The sequence below is a fragment of the Mytilus californianus genome, unplaced genomic scaffold (genome assembly GCF_021869535.1).
Source record: "Mytilus californianus isolate M0D057914Y unplaced genomic scaffold, xbMytCali1.0.p SCAF_2, whole genome shotgun sequence".
Lineage (NCBI taxonomy): Eukaryota > Metazoa > Mollusca > Bivalvia > Mytilida > Mytilidae > Mytilus > Mytilus californianus.
The window spans coordinates 13,556,679-13,579,010 of NW_026262668.1; the positions used below are offsets into that span (position 1 = coordinate 13,556,679).

General features: G+C 31.6%; 1 protein-coding gene and 1 pseudogene across 2 annotated transcripts in view; one reads left to right on the forward strand and one right to left on the reverse strand.

The window, feature by feature from the left end:
* LOC127729282 (zinc transporter ZIP6-like) overlaps nt 1-22,332 on the reverse strand; it is a 99,697-nt gene that overhangs the window by 59,936 nt on the left and 17,429 nt on the right. The gene's annotated exons all lie outside the window — the stretch shown is intronic.
* On the forward strand, nt 11,502-22,113 carry LOC127729285 (uncharacterized; annotated as a pseudogene).

Here is a 22,332-nt window from a genome sequence, read left to right on the forward strand (position 1 = left end):
CAGATCTTTTAATTTAATCTGTGGTATTAAAAGTGATACCAAACGTTATTTTTATTCTTAACTTGATAATGGATCAGTTGATTACATCCACGTCATTTTAATTCGTCGATTTAAATCAAATTGAATGATTATTGGTTCAAAACAGAGGCTTTATACGTTACCAATAATACCACATTTCCTTAAATATCTTTATATAGATATCCAGTTACACCAGGGTTATACATTAGTGTGCTAAGTCAGTTTATGCATGGATATATGTAAGTCATTTGTAGGGCTTAGTACATATAGATAAGACATTTTGATATTGCATTTGAAAACATTCTACTTACATTTATCATGTATCATTGGTTTCATAACATTGGTTCAATTTAGCAGATGTTCTTACGTTACACAGTGCTCATGGATTTATCTATATCATGGTCAATATTATACGCCTATACATAAACCAGACATTTCCGATAGAAGCTAATATGTTTTCCAATAACATCAGAGTGTAATTTCGGTGATTAGAAGTTTCCTCTTTTTTTTAGTGATTCACATTTTTTCAACCCTTGGCCTTTTATAGGTTTCTGTTCTTTTTAAGTATTTCTCATTGTTGAAGCCGTACTCGAACCTGCATTGTTAAGGGTCCCGTTGTTTACGTCCTCTTCCTTTGATCACAGGTATATAGTTTCCTCATTTGCAATCGTGCCGCATCTCCTATTTTCTATATGCGGTTCTCATGTATATAGTTTTTTTCATTTGCAATCATACCATATCTCCTATTTTCTATATGCGTTTCAAAAGATTCTACGGCTGATACGGAATTCGACGTTTCGAAATCTAATGCATTCTGGGTAATTTCATTGTTCGTACCCCAAAATGAAAACAACGTCACTACATTGGTTGAATTTCAATTGTTTGGGACGTTGTTAGCTAATCACAGCGTTTTGGTAAACGCTTTTGAAAATTTTACCCAGAATGCTTTAGAATTCGTGTCGCAAATATATACTTTATGATATCATTGAAACTTAAAACAGACTTTATTTAGCAATTTCACAAAAATTTAAAGAAAAATAAGTAATGGTGCAAGAACACCAAATCACTTGTCATTATCTGCTTGCCGAGTTAGGAAAATTTACGGGATCAAGTTTAAAATCTATGTAAAAAGGTATGGTAGACTAAATTTCCACGGGTGCCACATGTGGAGTAGGATCTGATAACCCTCACGGAGCACATGAGATCACCCCGACACGGCTTTTTTGCTCAGTCTTTAGTTTTTCTATGTTGCGTTTTGTATACTGTTGTTTGTATTTTGGTCTTTTTCTTTTTTTTGCCATGGCGTTCTCAGTGTATTTCAACTTGTGACTTTAAATGTCCCTTTGGTATCTTTCGCCTCTTTTCACCAAAAATTCAATTAAAATAAAGCGTACACCTCCTTATCTCACCACAAAATGAAAATAATGAATACCTACAAACAACTTGAGTAATTATAATATTGATAAATATAGACCAATAGCAGTTTTGCCATGTCTCTCCAAAATCATAGAACGACATATCGCTGCATGAGAGTTTAAATACATATTTAGATAGTAATGACCTTCTTAATACTACACAGACAGGCTTCAGACCTAAACATTCGTGCACTACTACACTTACTAAATTAGTAGATGAACGGTTAACAAATATAGATAATGGAGAAATAAACGGAGTTATATTTTTTTATTTAAAGAAAGCTTTTGATCTGGTTAATCATATAATTTTATTGAAAAACATTTGAATATTATAATATTTCAAACTGTACTCTAGACTGGTTTAAGTCATACTTGTTTGAACGAATTCAACAAGTTAAGGTCAATAACGTCATGTCTGATACTAAATACGTAAAAACTGGTATTGAAAACTGGTGTTCGCAAAATTGTATGAAATTAAATGCCAAAAAATGTAAATCAAATTGAATGATTATTGGTTCAAAACAGAGGCTTTATTCAATTGGGAACAGTTTAGATATCAATATTTCAGATGAACAAATAGAGAATGTAGATTGTGAAAAACTTCTTGGTTTAATTATTGACAAAAACCTAAATTGGAATGAGCAAATAGATAAAATGTCATGTAATTTTTGGGGCCCTTTATAGCTTACTGTTCAGTGTGAGCCAAGGCTCCGTGTTGAAGATCGTACTGTGACCTATAATGGTTTGCTTTTATAAATTTTGACTTAGATGGAGAGTTGTCTCATTGGCACTCATACCACATCTTCTTATATCTATGTACAATAGAATCAACTTATTACAAAAGATAAGAAAGTATTTACCTATTCATATACGTATCATTTATTTGAATGCTTATAGTCTGCCATTGTTTGATTATTGTTGCAATATATGGGGTAGTTGTTATGAAAGTGGAATAAATAAACTTAATAAGTTAGTAAAGAAATCTGCTAGGGTTATAGTAGAAGCTGACATAATGACATCCTCCAGTTTATTGTTTAATAGTTTAAACTGGTTAAATGTGATAAAAACGAATTCAATATCAAAAGGCAATACTTGTATTTAAATCATTAAAGGATATGGTTCCTAACTACTTACAAGAAAACTTTCATTTTACTGATAATCAAAATTATAATTTACGTTCAGCTGATGAAAAACTATTAAATCCTCCGAAGCCAAAAGACTCATTTTTTGAAGAAAACATTTATATATTCTGGTTCTCAAATTTGGAACAGTTTACCAAATGAAATAAAGATGAGTAATACACTTGTATCTTTAAAAATAAAATGTTATAAATTTTTCATAAATTGTGCAAATTAATATGCTTTTTCATTACTATCAAAATAGAATTGTACATTGTGTATATATCATTATAATATTGTATGTACTTTATAAATATTTTATCATTATTTTGAGGACTCCCAGAAAGATTAGTTTTAACTAATGGGATTATCCTCTTGACATAAAGATTATTTATTTATTTATCTATTTTGAGTCCAGGGTCAATCTATGGACATCGGCCTTTTTCACAGATAACACCTCGTCGCGTGAATGTTATAATGATGTTAATCCCATTTTCCTAAATGTTAGGAAATTAAATATGAAGTTTTAAAAAGACAATATCATAAATACATTACTGAGATATAGAAAGTTATGTAGGAATCGAATTTATAGACCACTTCGTACTATGAACATCAAAATTATTTATTTTGTAAAAATATTTCCTTTCTCTATTGGAACTGTACACGTATACCTAACACCAAAATTATTTTCATTTACCTGTGTTTAAAGTGATGGCAAATGGCTGATATTTTTGTTCGAGCATATTGTTTTTCTTAAATTGTTTAACATTTCATACCGATATAACATGTTACTTTTATTACTCTTCCCTTAGTTTATTTATTTTTTTATTTTGTATTTACATTGTATCATAGGTCAAATTTATTTGTTCAGTGTATGTTCACTGGTGTTAATATGTCCTTTGATTGAGTTAAGCTATTTCAGTTGATATTTTATAGTGTGTCTTTCTATGTTGTGATGTTACACTATTGTTTCAGAAAAAGGGTGAAGGTTTGGTACCATTAAAACGTTTAAACCCGCTGCATTTGTTTGCACTTGTCCTAAGTCAGGAATCTGATGTTCAGTAGTTGTCGTTTGTTGATGTGGTTCATAAGTGTTTCTCGTTTCTCGTTGTTTATATAGATTAGACCGTTGGTTTTCCCGTTTGAATGGTTTTACACTAGTAATTTTTGGGGCCCTTTATAGCTTTCTGTTCGGTGTGAGCCAAGGCTCCGTGTTGAAGACCGTACTTTGACCTATAATGGTTTACTTTTATAAATTTTGACTTGGATGGAGAGTTGTCTCATTGGCACTCATACCACATCTTCTTATATCTATGAAGAGTAACTATTCCAAGTTCGGTATAAAACCGACAAACTAACGAGTAAAGTTTTTTTTAACCACTAAAGTAAGACCTTGAACGTCGATAGGGTAAGCATATCCGGCTGTGCACGCATCACCTATCATACGATTCCAAAATTATCTGAAGTATATAGCATGTATCAAAAATACATATAAATAGTGATTGGGGATTTTTACTAGTATAAAGTAAATTAGATTGATATATAAATCGTGTTGGTATTTAGATGTTTCTTTGGTCATTGGCTGATTATGTGCGTTTGAGTTATGTTATAAATTGAGGATTAAGATTTATTTTGATGGTATTGGCAATTGAAAGCAAAATCTATATATTTGTTTTATAGGACGGACATAACCGTTTTATAACGAGAATTGTTATAGAAAGAATGTGTATTGATGGGTCCCTTCCTTTCATTGGATATATTTTTTAAATCGCCAAAATCGGCTAAAAAGTCAATACCCACAATTTAAAATTTCTGGATCCGCGTCTGATATGGAATAGCACGAAATTTAAAAGGAAGTTCGATGGACTTCTTTTATTGGTTATCTCCTTTGTGTCAATGCACTTATATCCTGATTTGAAGTCAAAGTCATTAAATATCCATTTTCCATGAACATAAACATTAAAGTATGAGATGGCGATATCTAGGTTAAACGCTTTTGTAAAAGGATGTAAGCTGAAAAAATTTAAATGCTAATCTAAATTACAGCCTTTTGATAGCGAAATGTCACCTTAGTTTGAAGATTGATAACTGAACATCCCGGATCTACAGTAGCTAACATAACGAGCGGATTTCTACTTTGCCAGAATTGGCTGAATTTGTTTATATCAATTTCGCAGTAAATTAAAGAAAGAATTTGTCAAAAATATTTTTTTGTTTCATTTAGAAAATTTCTTCCTCCTGGATATACATGGACTATTTGCCACTGGGAGTTAGGCAAACATCAATCAACCAATCAATCAAATATTTCTGAATTAATTCTTGATATCGTACAACGAGTTTTCGAGCATGAAAACGAGATAAATGATAATGAATGCACGATTTTTGCATATTGCACGATTTATACATTGATTAACAATTACGATTTCTGCATACTGTGACTTAAATATGTGAATTCTGCATATTACACGATTTATACATTGATTGACAGCTGCCTGTTCTTTATGTTGCATGATTTATATATTGATTTACATCTGCGGATTCTGCATGTTGCACGATTTAGACTTTGATTTACAACTAAGAGTACTGCATATTGCACGGTTAATACATTGATTTACAACTAAGAGTACTGCATATTGCACGGTTAATACATTGATTTACAGCTGCAATGTTTTGCATATTGCACGATTTATTGTCAAATTTACAGCTGCGACATATTGCACGATTTATACATTCATTTGCAGTTGCGAGTTCTTCATATTGCACGATTTATACATTTACTTACATCTGCAAGTTTTACATATTGCACTAAATATCTATTTATTACTTTTTTTTGCTTATTGCGCGAATTATACATTAATTGGCAGCTATGATTTATAAATTGATTTACAGTAGCAAGTTCTGCACATTGCACGATTCATACATTGATATACAATTGCGAGTTACATATTGCACGATAAATTCATATCATCTTATTTCTATTGATTGGCAGATCCTCTAGATCTAATAACTGAAAAAAATAAGAAAGGGTGGAAAACAAGACAACTTGATTTTTCTTTACTAAATGCCCTTGTCATTCGCCTAGTGTTTGCATTCGTTTGCGTTATATATTAAGCATTAGTCCCTATGGGAAGGATACCCTTCCGGAGCAATTAGATGACCCCCCCCCCCCCCCAAATCTGTGCATCAATTCGAGTATTCAAGGGAAATATTTGGATATCGTCCACTGTATGTTAAGCTTAATAAAAATAAGGAGATGTGGTATGATTGCCAATGAGACAACTATTAACCAAAGTTCAAATGAAGTGGATGTAAGCAATTATAGGCAACCGTTTCTCGGTTATAAACAGTTAGGGTTGTTTATTTACACTTATAACAATATGACTTATAATTTGTGACTTTGGCGTCCTTTCTGCGTGGAACAGGGGAGATAAATTTTTGTAATAATATTTGTTTCTTGATAGATCTAGAGCGGTGAAACTACGGTCACCATTCAATCTGACTAAGATAAGCTGTTTGATAGTATCCCCCCTCTCTCTCTCTCATTTTCTTTTCCGAAAGAGAGAAGCTATCTTAACAGATGGTTTTAATCAGATTGTGTAACCGTCATGGTCATGTTGTCTAACATTTATTATACATAATTTATGATAAAACTTGCATTCTCCTCTCTCTTTTTTTTAAATTTAAACATGCTTCATTTTATATCACATCTAATGTAAAAACTCTACAGTGTAAGCATTCAAGGACAGCTGTCATATGGAATCCCTTCTATTTTGACAAACCCCGTTTGGAAAAATTATTCTCGTTCTCAATTATTTTAGTGGAATGGTGAATGGTGAAACTCATAATGATCATCCCTTCTAAACCACTTGACGTATTGCGAGTGAGTTCACAAGGATAAGTCATATATGTTTATATAAATCATGTATGTTTATGTTCACAAGGATAAATCATGTATGTTTATGTTCACAGTGATAAACCATGTATGTTTATGTTCACAGTGATAAATCATGTATGTTTATGTTCACAAGGATAAATCATGTATGTTTATGTTCACAAGGATAAATCATGTATGTTTATGTTGACAAGGGTAAATCATGTATGTTTATGTTGACAAGGATAAATCATGTATGTTTATGTTGACAAGGATAAAGTATGTATGTTTATGTTGACAAGGGTAAATCATTTATGTTTATGTTGACCAGGATAAATCATGTATGTTTATGTTGACAAGGATAAATCATGTATCTTTATGTTGACAAGGATAAATCAGGTATGTTTATGTTGACAAGGATAAATCATGTATGTTTATGGTGACAAGGGTAAATCATGTATGTTTATGTAGACAAGGATAAATCAGGTATGTTTATGTTGACAAGGATAAATCATGTATGTTTCTGTTGACAAGGATAAATCATGTATGTTTATGTAGACAAAGATAAATCATGTATGTTTATGTTCACAAGGATAAATCATGTATGTTTATGTTGACAAGGATAAATCATGTATGTTTTTGTTGACAGTGATAAATCATGTATGTTAATGTTCACCAGGATAAATCATGTATGCTTATGTTGACAAGGATAATCATGTATGTTTATATAAATCATGTATGTTTATGTTCACAAGGGTAAACCATGTATGTTTATGTTGACAAGGATAAATCATGTATGCTTATGTTGACAAGGATAAATCATGTATGTTTATGTTGACAAGGATAAATCATGTATGTTTATGTTGACAAGGATAAATCATGTATGTTTACGTTGACAAGGGTAAATCATGTATGTTTACGTTGACAAAGATAAATCATGTATGTTTACGTTGACAAGGGTAAACCATGTATGTTTATGTTGACAAGGGTAAACCATGTATGTTTATGTTGACAAGGATAAATCATGTATGTTTATGTTGACAAGGGTAAACCATGTATGTTTATGTTGACAAGGATAAATCATGTATGTTTATGTTTACAAGGATAAATCATGTATATTTATGTTGACAAGGGTAAATCATGTATGTTTATGTTGACAAGGATAAATCAGGTATGTTTATGTTGACAAGGATAAATCATGTATGTTTATGTTGACAAGGATAAATCATGTTTGTTTATGTTGACAAGGATAAATCATGTATGTTTATGTTGACAAGGATAAATCATGTATGTTTATGTTGACAAGGATAAATCAGGTATGTTTATGTTCACAGTGATAAATCATGTATGTTTATGTTATTCTGAGTGCAGGTTGTTGTTTTAATGTGCCAAACATTAAGAATAAAGAAACTGATTTCAGTTTGATTTTAAAACCAAAATAAAATTTATTTCATACTTGATTAAAAGTCAAAACCGACAAACAAATTAGTCCCACCTACCCCAACTAAGTTTTGGTTTTGTGGTTTATGTTAAATCATTCTAAGTGCAAAATTAAAGTACATGAAGCATTTAGTTTTTTTTCGTAACGTTATTCAAACGCATGTAATTTCTTTTTTCAGAGTTATTGTTTCGTAAGAAATTATGTTGGTGTCCCGAATTCCTATACAATACAGATTGAGACAGCAACCAGACGACACAAACTATATAAAAACACGTAAATGACAAGTTCAAGTATCTACAATATGTAAATTTTTCAAAAATCTGCAATCTATGTTTATTATTTATGTTGCTTTTGGTTGCTCTGGTCTAGCATGTTTTATTTCATTTTAAATTTGTTGCTAAATTTTTATTGCATGCTATGTAAGTGAGATTTAACTTCGTATAACAGGTTGTTTTATATGTCAAATTAGACTGTTTTTATGTTATGTATATGTTTTTATATTCGGTCAAAAGCTCCTTAGAGCTTGTGTTGTGTCTTTTAACTTATGCCGAATCAAAATAAAGTTTTCTTATCTTATCTTATCTTATCTAACCGTCTTTTCATCAATTAAAATGATGAATTATATTTTTAAAATAAAAAAAAACAATAACTGCAACCGTGCACACAGTGCATCAATCTATTCAGAAATGTATATATCTATCTTTCTTATGTGTTAGACTGGAATACATGCAATTCTTCTCATTTACAGGCGGAAACCCAGTTGAAATTAAACAAAAGAAATGTAACTCTTTATTAGAGAAGGTAAAAAAGGCCAAGTTGGTAAATTTGAATTGTTTACATCTGTTTCTATCTATCTATAATATTAAATTTGGAGATAATTTCATTTGGTCACCGAGCCGACGATAGTCTGAAGTATTATATAATAATAAATAGTTAGTGCATGTAATGTACTTTATAATTTTATATAGTAATTGCTTTAATTAGCGTAGCTTTATTAATTAAACCCTTAAAAAAGTCTACGTTTTGTAAGCAGGCGGAAATGATTTTGTATTAAATTTGTCTTGGAATTATAACAACTCGGTCCACGGCCAACTCGCCCCACTCAAACACTCTCACTATTTATTACAACTCACATCACGTTATCAAACTCGCACCACTCAAAAAACAAAAACAAATAAAAACAACAAAAAAAAAAACACCAGAAATATAACAAACTCGAATAAATGTGTTTAATCATTTATTTAGATTATTTTCTTCTTCTTTTAGCAAATTTCTCCTTTCCCGGAGCACACGTGTCACACAGAGACAAAACTCGCACCACTCGGAAAAAAATACTACAAACTCGCACCACTGAAGAAATGTTTTAAATCATCAGAGAGTTCTAGATTGTCTTCTCTTAGTTATTTCCTCGGTTCTTAGAGCATCCGTATCACACAGAGACAGAACTTGACTCGCACCTTTCGAAAACAAAGGAATATTACAAACTAGCACCACTGAGAAATGTTTTAATCATCACTGTTCTAGGCTGTCTTCTTTTTCTCTGAGTTATTTCCTCCGTTCTAGGAGCACCTGTGTAACACCGAGACAGAAGCTACTAATTTGACATTCAAACTCCTATGGAATAAGAACTGACAAACTAATTATCAAAACTATTAACATAATGCATCAGTGCATAAAAACAGTTTGAGAAACACGAACCCAAGCTGTGTCTCACCATGAACATTTCAAGTAGTCTTTTCTAGTAGGCTTTAAAAGTTTAATGAATGTGCATTATTTTTGATTTAATGAATCTTATATATGTGTTTTTATTTACCTAAGTTATGGTATGGAGCTTCTAGATACGTGTTAACTTTTAAATTATAGACAATTTTTCACAAAACAGTCGATTGTGGTAGGTGCATTGTTGACATGTGGATCTTTTTTGTGAAAACGCATAAATTCCGCCGAAAAAAATTTGAAAGAAAGATAATAAATTGATCTTTTAACGCATTAATTTGCATCTCTGGCCCGGCGACAGGTTTTTTTGGGAAAATCCCAAAAATGGGCAATAATTTCATCGAAAAGAGAAAGTCGAGAACACCTTCTTCTGTTCAGGCGTGTCTGAGTTGACTATTCTGTCTTAAAAACGTAGAAAAGAAAAATATTTGATACATCATCTCGCTTCAGATTCTATTATTTTTATATATTAAGGCTATAGGTTGATACAATAACATTAAAAATTTACAGTACTAAAAATGAAATATATGGGTCCAGTGAAATACCTTTCCTATGAGTCATAATAACAGAGTAGGTGTGCTCGAATAAATAATTTTCACTTAAAGTACCTGACGACAGACTTAACAAGTGAATCTTAAAAAGGCATAACTTCAAAAAATTTCTTTTTTTGTGTGTGTTATCTAGGGTAATTAGTCTTCAACCTTTTTTTCTGCCCTTCCACGAATATTCAAGGAAAATTTTTTTAAATATTTTTGAACTTTCGAAAATTCCACCTGACAACCGATTAAACAATAGTTTTAAGTTGGCCAAATGCAAAAAAGTACACTAAATTGACAGCGCGTCATCACTACAATGGCTTCTTTTTTTTTCGATTATAAAAATTAGGTGGCGTAATAAGGAGAAAATTTTGACGAAGTAGAATTCTGACTGTTAATGAAACGATTTGTTCTGTTCTTGACACGAAATACAAGTTGTCCGAGCAAAACAGACACATTTTTTTTTTATTTTGAAAAATTCATGTGAAATTGGGATATTGTCAAGTGAATTTCGGCTATATTATCATTTTGGATGAAATTCTTTTTATTTGCAAGTGAAATTAACGTGATGAAATTTAAAGAGTGCCTGTGTAAATAGCAAAACAGAAACATTTATTTTTATTTTGAAAAATTTATGTGAAATTGGGAATTTGTCAAGTGAATTTCGGCTGTATTATCATTTTGGATGAAATTCTCGTTATTTGCAAGTGAAATTAACGTGATGAAATTTAAAGTTCAGTGGTTTTAGTTAAGTTTTTGTGTTTTGGTCTGTTTTTCTTATACTGTATGCCATAGGTCTACTATATTTGGTGTATGGAATGATTGTAAGGTGTACATGTCTAGCGGGCAGGTGTCATCTGACCTTGACCTCATTTTCATGGTCAGTGGTCAAAGTTAAGTTTTTTGAGTTTTGGTCTTTTTTTCTAATACTATATGCAATAGTTCAACTATATTTGGTGTATGGAAATATTTTATGATCTATTTGGCAGTCACGCAGGTTTTATTTGACCTTGACCTCATTTTCAAGGTTCATTGCTCAGTGTTAAGTTTTTGTGTTTTGGTCTGTTTTTCTTAAACTATAAGCAATAGGTCAACTATATTTGTTGTATGGAAGAACTGTTAGCTGTACATGCCTGCCTAGCATGGTTCATCTGACCTTGACCTCATTTTCATGGTTCATTGGTCAATGTTTAGTTTACTTGGTTAATGTTAAGTTTATGTGACAGTTGTAATAAAGCTTTATATTTAGGACTATCAACATAATATCAATGATTAGTAAAGAAGGCGAGACATTTCAGTGTGTGCACTCTTGTGTTAGTTATAAGACGGGAGATGAAATATGTTTCAGTCATCCAAAACAGTTCTCACGTAATTAATTGTATTAATTACAATGTCCTTTTTTGTTACAGGGTCAAGTAAAGGCATGGAGCCTGACATGGCTTTATCCATGGTTACAAGGATGGACGACAGAGGGTGCACAGTTGGCATTATTCACGCAGATAATGACTCTACAACAACATCAAGGCTGAAGCAAAAATTTGAAAAAATTAAAAAAAAGAGACGACAAGAACCATGTCAAGAAAAATCTGTCGAAACAACTGTATGCAGCAGCAAATAAGTACAGAGAGCTGAAGGGGAAAGGAGTTATTCCTTACATACTTAGATGCTATATGTATGCTATAAGTTCAAAACAGTCAAAGGAGGATGAACTTTGTGAAAGATTAGACAGTATAGTTCCACACCTCTTTGGAGACCATTCAGGCTGTTCTGGGGATTGGTGCACATATTCCAAGCAACCATCAACATACAGGTTTGAATTTTTTTAAATTTGAAGGATGTTATACATATATATGAACGTTTTTTTTATATTTTTATTATGAGTGATATATGCCAGAACAAAAGTTAAGTTTGGGAGCTGTTATTGCTATTTTAAATGCTGACAACCAGTTTTGTCATATAAATGCAGAAAAAAAACAATATACAATAAAACAAGTACATCCTCTCATTCTATAAAACAAACAAAAACAAAAGGTTTTTCTCCAGGTAAAAACAATTATAGGATCATTAGTACCAAAATAATTTACAGACAATAAAAAGACTTGTAATGGTTAATTGAAGAACATTTTTTCCTGGAATTGAACAATAATTGTGTTGTATTTGAATACTTGCCAATGGACTATTCCATCTGTGCTGTTACTATCACCAAATGAGTTTTCGGGTGACTAAAAAATGTAAGATAAAACCATCAGCAAATATTCAAATACAACACAGTTATTGTTATGCACAAGTCTTATTTTCTCAATAAATTTTTATGCCCCATTTATGGGCATTATGTTTTCTGGTCTGTCTGTGCGTCCGTTCGTCCATATGTCGGTTCGTTCGTCCGTCCGTTCGGCTGTCCCGCTTCAGGTTAAAGTTTTTGGTTGAGGTAGTTTTTGATGAAGTTGAAGTCCAATCAACTTGAAACTTAGTACACATGTTCCCTATGATATGATCCTTCTAATTTTAATGCCAAATTAGAGATTTTGTCCCATTTTCACGGTCCACTGAACATAGAAAATGATAGTGCGGATGGGGCATCCATGTACTTGGGACACATTCTTGTTGTTTTTATATTTTGGAAATGTCATCTGGCACAGCGCAAAAAATTTCATCCAACAGGTACATCATCAGTTTTACCCCCTGAAGATATGTGATGTTGTCCAATCAAAATCCTTGTTATAAAAAAAACCGCATTACAATACATAATGAATAACACAGTTCAGCCTCTTTAGGAATATTCAAGCAAGCTATTTAACTAAATGGACAGGTAAATAAAATTGTACAGTATAGATCAATTTGAAACATTCCCATAAATCAACATTCATATAATGTATGACATTTCAACTATTTTCTTTGATATCATTTCAGATATAAACATCTCCCAAAAGGTGAACCATTGACAAATGAGAACCTGCGTAAGCAGTTAGAGACAGTGACAGAAAATTACAAGAAAAGATCAAGCCAACTTGTAGATTTAGGCTCAACACAGAGCAATGAAAACTTCAACAATATAGTTGCAAGCAAGGCTCCAAAAAATAGGTCAGTAACTAAAAACATTGATTATAACCTTTCAGTAACATCCCAAAATGATTCCAACATCAAACACAAAGAAAATGAATATAAACATAGCAATACAAAATAGAATTCTTTCAATTTCAAAGGGAGATGATTGCTGTTTATCTGTCATTAGAAAATTGACTATTTCAGAATTTTTTTCTCTGAAAACTGACTTAGCAGAATTCTTTTTTAAACTATGATCATTAGCATATTCTTAAAAAACAATCCTTCATTTTGATATCACTGTATAAACAAAAAATAACCAACAGTGCAAACAGTTTAACATGAATTTAAGTTTCACTTTATAAAATTAAATTTTTGATATGAGGGGGGCAGGCCTAGGAGACGACAGGTGGCAAAGGTTTTGTGATTCAACTCCAAAACTTTTATAGATATAATTTCAAAATTTTAAAAACTAATATGAGATCTTATGAAACAAAAGTGAACAATTCAAAAATGTTTGAACAGTTATTCCCCCTGAAACAGTTTTATAATAATTTTAGCTAGTTTAATCTTCTGACAGCTGCTTTACAATATTAACTGTGAAATTTCTTTTTGTAGATCATATGGTGGAACCAGCTCATTAAAAGCAAGAGTTTCAGCTGCAGTTCTTCAGAAGAATGAAGGTTATACCTGGGTTAACAAGGTATTGTGTTACAGCTTATATATTATAAATACTGTGTATTTCCTGTTTTATTTTACCCCATGTAACATAAACATAGTATAATGTTTGTGACCTGTCATTTTAGGTTTCTAAACAATAATTTGAAAACTGACACAGTGATTTTTAACCTGATTTTGGAAGGAAATATTGGTTATTAAAATGGTGATGTACGGCGGGCGGCTGGGCGGTCCTACGGGCGGCTGCCAAACAGTGTCAGCACAATAACATGAAAACGCTTTAACAAATTTTTTTCAAATTTAAATATGTTGTTTCCTGGGACTTAATGAAGGTCTAGTTCAGTTTTCAAGATATAAGTATATCTCCTTTGTGTTTTAGCCATTTTTAAAATCCAAAAGTGGAATTTTCAAATATTTTACTCTTGTTATCTTTTTTATGACTAAGCATAATGTCTTATCTCACAATAAAAATTGGAGTGACAGATTTATTCGAAAATTATCTATTTCCTAAGTGGTAATGATGATAAGCTATATTATTAGACATTTTGAAGTTAATTACATTATTAATTATTAATTAGATCTGGGTTATATCTTAACATATAATATCATTGGAGTGACAGATTTATTTGAAAATTTTCTGTTTCCTGATAAGATCTGTAGGACTGTATATATAAAGTTTGAAATTTACTAGTAGGACTGTATAAATGAAATTTGAAATTTACTGTTCATTATTAGACATTTTGTAGATAATTAAGTATCCCTGAACCATATATATTCTTACCCCCACCCCCCTTCAATTTGAGAATGTGCTTTTATCTTGTAAACGGTTGATATCCCCACCCCTAAACCATATATATTCTTGTATGGGACAATAAAACAAATCAAATGAAATAAAAGGCGAGTCCCCTGGGGTCACCCCACCCCATCCTGTTTAAGAACTTGTAAACCGTCGAGATCCCCACCCCTAAACCATATATATTCTTGAATGGGAAAATAAAACAAATCAAATGATATATAGAGGAAGTCCATGGGGGTCACCCCCACCCCCCTTCTTTTTGATAACTTGTAAATAGTCGAGATCCCCACCCCTAAACCATATATATTCTTGAATGGGACAATAAAACAAATCAAATGAAATTGAGATGAAATCCCCTGGGGTAACCCTCACCCCCTTTCTTTTTGAAAACTTGTAAACGGTCAAGATCCCCATGCGGAAACCACCACCCCCTTCTTTTTGAAAACTTGTAAACGGTCAAGATCCCCACCCCGAAACCATATATATTCTTGAATGGGACAATAAAACAAATCAATTGAAATATAAGGCGAGTCCCCTGGGGTCACCCCCACCCACTCCTGTTTAAGAACTTGTAAATGGTCAAGATCCCTACCCCTAAACCATATATATTCTAGAATTGGACAATAAAACAAATCAAATGATATATAGGGGAAGTCCATGGGGGTCACCCCCACCCCCCTTCTTTTTGATAACTTGTAAACAGTCGAGATCCCCACCCCTAAACCATATATATTCTTGAATGGGACAATAAAACAAATCTAATGAAATAAAAGGTGAGTCCCCTGGGGTCACCCCACCCCATCCTGTTTAAGAACTTGTAAACCGTCGAGATCCCCACCCCTAAACCATATATATTCTTGAATGGGACAATAAAACAAATCAAATGAAATATAAGGCGAGTCCCCTGGGGTCACCCCACCCCCTCCTGTTTAAGAACTTGTAAATGGTCAAGATCCCTACCCCTAAACCATATATGAACTTGTAAACGGTCGGGATCTCCACCCCTAAACCATAAAAAATAAAGAAGATTTGAATGACATACAGGGTCAATCCATAGGCGTCACTAATGCATATCATAAACCAATTTGTACTGGACATTGCCCAATGTCAAGGGACAATGGGAATGACGAATTATTGGAGCTTTGTTTGGGAGACTTAGTAACAGCATTCTGTTACAATTATTTCTTGTTACTGATAAGTTTTATAGATTTTGAAATGAAATTGTATTAATGATAAATAAAATTTTGGATTTTTTTCTTCTTTTCTTTGGTAAATTGTTTGTAGAATTTTGTGGCAAGTTTGTTTGTTATTCTGGAAAAACTAATTTTCTGAATGCTATATATATTTTTTTTTTGATGGAGTAAACTCCTTTAAAAACTAAGCTTATATTGTCTATTAATAAACATATATTTAGATTTCTGATTTTGGGTCTAGTTTTCAAGTTGGTCCAAATTGGGGTCCAAAATTAAACTGTGTTTGATTTCAACATAAATTGAATATATATAGGGTTCTTTGAAATGCTTAATCTAAACCTGTATTTCTTTTCATTATTAATAAGATAATACCACATTGAGTTCCAAAGGGTCCTAAATTACACTTTTGATTAATTTCATCAAAAATTGAATTCTTTGGTTCTTTGATATGCTGATTCTAGCAATGTTTGAGTGATAAATGATATCTAATTTTAGAGAACTTAGTCATCACTGGTTGTTGTTATCATATTATTGGTTATAATTTGAAAAATTGCATCATATCTTATTTTAGAGAACTATTTATCCAGTTTGAGTTATTTCCCTTTGCACAGAAAATATTATGGATAAAATTAACCTGTGTTTCATTTCAACATAAATTAAATATATATAGGGTACTTTCAAATGCTGAATCTAAACCTGTATTGAAATATTAGATTTTTGGGCCCAGTTTTCAAGTTGGTCCAAATCAGGGTCCAAAATTAAACTTTGTTTGATTCAACAAAAAAATTATTTATGGGGTTCTTTGAAATGCTGAATCTAACATGTATTGAGAGATTTTGGATTGTGGGCTCCTTTATCAAGTTGGTCCACATTGAGGTCCAAAGGGTCTTAAATTAAACTTTTGTCTGATTTCATCAAAAATTGAATTCTTGGGGTTCTTTGATATGCTGATTCTAATATGTACTTAGATTTTTGCTATTGGACCATAATAGGTATTTAAATGTCCAATTTCAAGTATTTCAGTTCTTAAACCACATTCATTTTGTGTCACAAACCTATGCTGTGTCAAATATTCAATCACAATCCAAATTCAGAGCTGTTTTAAGCTTAAATGTAGTGTCCATACTTGCTCAACTGTTCAGGGTTCGACCTCTGCAGGAAAATCCGGTTTGCTGTCACTCTGACAGCCTCTTGTTGTCAAATTATATACAAAGGTGAATGACCTTACAAAGGTGATCAAGTTCAAATTGGACTTAATTGTGTTTTTTTAATCAACTTTTTCTCAGCAATACTTGTCCACACCATAAATGATGTTAATTTGGTTTTTAATTGTTTGAATATAAAGCAGTGTGTGGTTGACCTTCATGTGACCTTATCCAAAGGTCGAATATAGAATTTAAAGGGAAGGTTTATGATTTTTGTCATCTAAAACATTTCTCACTAGTTTACCTTGTTTTAGGTTAACAAGAAAGCATTGCTGTCACCAGGCACAATTTCTGTTAGAGTTGGACAGAGGTTTGACAGAAAGAGACTCTGGCAAAAGAAGAATAGCTCCTCAGTTCATTTCAAACGTGACAGATTTAAAAGAAAGGTAAAACTTCATGGCATATAATTAGTCAATTTAGTGACAGCCATATAACAGAAAAAACAAAGGATATGGGGTATCCAGTACATGTACAACAAAAAACACACAAAAAGAAAAGGAACAGCTCTTTTATTGAGGTTCTTCATCTCAAAGTCACATTAAAGCCTCAACAGGAAGAAATATATAAGTCTCACCTCACTGCAATTTAGTGATAATTTTTAATAATACAGAAGTATATGATTGAATTCTAAAATTGGAGGCATATTTAGCCTGTTTCTCAGATATGAAGTGCCTTGTTAGGTGTATCCAAAATTCTATTAACCAGTGCAGTACCCTCTGCTGTATAAATACAGGTCTATTGATCTCGCTTCCATGAAATGTTTTGAAGTGAAAATTTCAATGTGGATAGGAACGAGGGCCAAGAATAGGTGGTGTGTGTCTTATTTAGATTTTAGTGTATCAACTGTCTTACAATTGAAAGCATGATGTGGCATATATAAGAGAAGTTATCTCAAGAATAATTACACCACAACTTTAAAAATACAGAATAGTCCAGTCAATCTAGCATAAATTTGACCCTAACCTTAAAGTAATTGCAACTGAAGATTTTTAAGTTTTAATCTTCAGCATTATACCCAAAATATACACAGAAAAAAGTCCCATAAAATCTTACTAAAGGAAGACTAAAAAAATCACGATTTAAAATTCCTATGGAGATTTGCATTGAAAAGGGAGATAACTCTGCAAAAAAGGCAGAAATATCAATGAAAATTGATAAAAAATTATAACTTTACCGCTTCTATTCAACAAAATGTATTGATTCTTGATATTTTAGCCGTCTTTAGAGTATAACAAACAACTCTAAAGGTGTTTTCATATCTTTTATCAAGCTACAATCTAGATTTCATAATTCATTAGTTGACCATTTATTGAATTTTTCAACATGTCAAGGTAAAGAATGTCAAATTTGATAAAAATAATTAAGCATACATTCTTCTTTTTGTTGATAAAATTTTCTTTAAACAAGGTAGATGCTGAACAAATATAATATACAGATATAAACAATACCAAATTTTCACATTTTTTTTTCAAAATGGTCACAAAGCAACAAATTTGCAATTTCTTTAATGAAAAATGCACCAAAAAAAATAAAAATACCCATAACACTTCGGTTTTGTACATTTCATGAGCAGAAGATTATATAATATAGTCAAATATAAACTTATAACCCCATCTAAGTATCATCCTTTACATAAATTTTAATAAAAATCAACCAAAAACTGACAAAAGAAGACTCATTTTTGTGGAGTTATCTCCCCTTCCAATGCTAATTTCCATAGGAAATTTTAAAAAATGCTGATTTTGAGTTTTCCTCAAGTTAGATTTTATGGGACTTTTTTCTGTGTATATTTAGGGCTTAATGCTATAGATTAGAACTTAAACATTTTCTGTTGCAATTAGTTTGACTGGACTAGAAGACCAACATATTAATAAGCACAGGGACATGGTGAAACTTACATGAATTATGTTAAATTGTTAAATCGGTAAACTATAATATAAATTGCCGAAGACAATATGAATTGCAATTTGGCCAAAAATAGAGAGAAAACAAGATGATGACATTTCAAAAGAAAAATATGGTTATAAAGAGTTATATTCCCTTTATTTTACAATGTACATGTAACAACACAATTAAGGAAGGACTGTAATATTTTTTCTGTCTATGAAGAAATAACATCAAAAATGTGGTGCACACTGAATAACCCGTGTAGCGGGTTATTTTAAAGTGTGCACCACATTTTTTATGTTATTTCGAATAGACAGAAAAAATATTACAGTCATTTCTTATAATTTAGTTCTAAATTCCATTTTAAACCGGAGTAAATCATGAAAAAACGTTGATGACGTCACGGTCACATGACAAAATTATGTCTATGAGCTGATAAACAAAACAACGTCAGCCAATCAGAAGACGCGTTACATCCAAAATCAAATTATTAAGGTATAAACAAAAGATTTTTCTGAATATTTTCTTTTTGTCTTTTTTAGCATAAGAAAACTTTTCAACAAATTAAAGCAGCAGTTATAGAAGGAGAAACATATCAACCACAAATTGAAGAAAATGTGACGGTAAGAGACATTGAAAAGATTCCAACTAAATATTCTTTGGAAGGCATAGACGAATATGTCGTGTTTGATTTAGAAACAACTGGGTTATCAAGAACCTCTGATATAACACAAATATCAGCATATGATGGGACCAACATGCTAAATCTTTATGTGTCTCCACGACAACCTATTTCATCAAAGGCCAGTGATGTTACCGGCATTACTTTCTCTTTTGAGAGAAACCAAATGTATTGCCATGGTGTTCCAGTTGAAAGCGTATGTATAAGAAAAGCCTTACTTCAACTAATTGAAATGATACAGAAAAAATCTCGTCCTGTGCTTGTTGGTCATAACATCCATTCATATGATGTACCTGTACTAAGAAATTTGTTGCAAGAGTTTAATCTGCTGAGTTCTTTTGATAACCTTATTTATGGATGCATTGACACTTTGAAAATTGCAAAACGTGAAATACCAAAAGCTGATGTTCAAAATTATAAGCAACAAACATTAGTTCAAAAGTTTCTGGAGATTGTTTATGATGCTCATAATTCTGAGGAGGATGTAAGAAGTTTATACAAACTGTTCCATCTTAAACTGAAACAGACATGTTCTGCAAAGGATTTATTTCCGTTTAATTATTTGTCAATTGTAGAGGGTTTTTCTAGTGTCATTGTTAAAAAAGTTATTTCAAAAGACACTGCAAGGAAACTTTCCTGCACAGGTCTCAGCCTTCATCACTTGGAGCTTGCTTACAAAAGAAACAATGAAGATGGCGTAAAATCCATCATGCAGGAACATGGTTTGAAAGGGAAAACGGCAAATGTGTTCAAGAAGTTTTTTTCTGAAAAAGAGGAATAGACTGTATATGTGGTTAAAGACTGAAAATTTGATATTTATATGCTATAATTCAGTAGAAAAATTGGTTCTGCCTATCTAAAAATCTAACCCTTTGAAACAACCCTTGCTAAAAGTTGATTATGAATAAATTGAAGTTTTTACTAAAATTTGAGTAACCAAAGAGTACTTACACTTCAAATATATAAGAATTAGGGATCTGTTATAAAATTGCAGCATCCTTTAGTAATTACTCTGTATGTACATCTGTCACAGTTTCCTATTTTGTACAATAACCCAAGTTTGCCTCGACAGATACGCAACAATAAGTATCACATGACATATAAATATTTTCCAATTAGTCAATATTGGTGGATAACTTTCTGAAGCCTGAAGGATTATTTCTCTTACAGATTTTTATTTTGATTGACAAATTTTTCAACAGATTTTTATGAACTTTTATACAAAAGTAGGTGCTTATTTCACAATACAAGTCAACTGAATATTAATAAAGGGGAGATAACTTCACTTCATTTACATGAACCAACATAAGAAGCATTAGGCTAGGCCATAAATCAGAAATGAGGGGACTCATAAGGTTGAATAAAAGTAACAATATAGTAATGTATCAGTTCCAAAGTTTTACCATCTTGCCCATCCCTACCCCACCCCTTTTTCCACATTTTTCTAAGATTTGTTGTAGCAATCTGATCTAAGGGCAAGACTATTGCTTTATATAAAGTTTTTTTAATGGAATATTTTTCAGAGATTGCAGTTTTCATGAAATTGGACAAACGTTTCAGTGAGTCCCTTGGAAACTGAATCTGCCCCATATTTATTTTTTATTTTTGAGAATATATACTTTTGCAAGTTTAATCCACATTCTCATCCTGGATATGTATTGTAAATTGATGTTATATTATCATGCTTCTTATATGATTTGCATATTAGGGAATACTTTGATATAATTGGTCAAGAGGACCTCGGGTAGTTGTTCTTGAAATTGTTTATTTTTCAATAGACGATGTTGACCGAACTTCTTTTTGTAATCAATGAGGCGATAGTAACACAATCCGACTCAATGTTAAAACTATTTATTTTCACTTTGCATTAATCTTTAAATTGAATACAAACACAAAAAATTCATTTGAATGAAAATAAGACTTTTTGTAGTTTATTTTTTTATCAGATAACAAATTACACGGAGTACATATTTTTGCGTTAACCAACAAATAAATTCATACGCCTGGCCAATTCAATGACACACATATACTACATGTATTGACGTATGATGATGATTACGAGTGTGGAAAAATAATTTTTTTGGTAAAAAATGAAAGAATAATATGATTAAACACTTTTTTAAAGGAATTTATTGGTGTATAAACTGGACCAAGTCACTCGCAAATATATTTTCAGAGATTGTAGTTTTCATGAAATTGGACAAATTAAACGTTTCAGTGAGTCCCTTGGAAACTGAATCTGCCCCATATTTATTTTTTTGTTTTTGAGAATATACACTTTTGCAAGTGTCATCCACATTCTCATTCTGGATATTTTTTGTAAATTGATGTTATATTATCATAATGTTTTGATAATTACAGTGGTTTGTTTTATATCATTGAGACATGGTCCATCTAGATAAAAATCAATTGGTGTCTGTAAAATGTCTGCTCTTGAGTTTTGTTTACATTTATGAATGTGGATGGTAATTACATAAAAAAAAATGATGTAAAAATAAAATTTATTTTACATATATATATATATTCTTTTTTGCTGCATCATTATAATCATGAACAGTGATTAATGAGTATGTTGATTTTTACACTTCCAAGACTTTCACAACAATCATTCAGATCAAACATCACACTATTCAGTCTATGTAGATATAGGAAGATGTGGTATGAGTGCCAATGAGACAACTCTCCATCCAAGTTACAATTTATAAAAGTAAACCATTATAGGTCAAGGTACGGC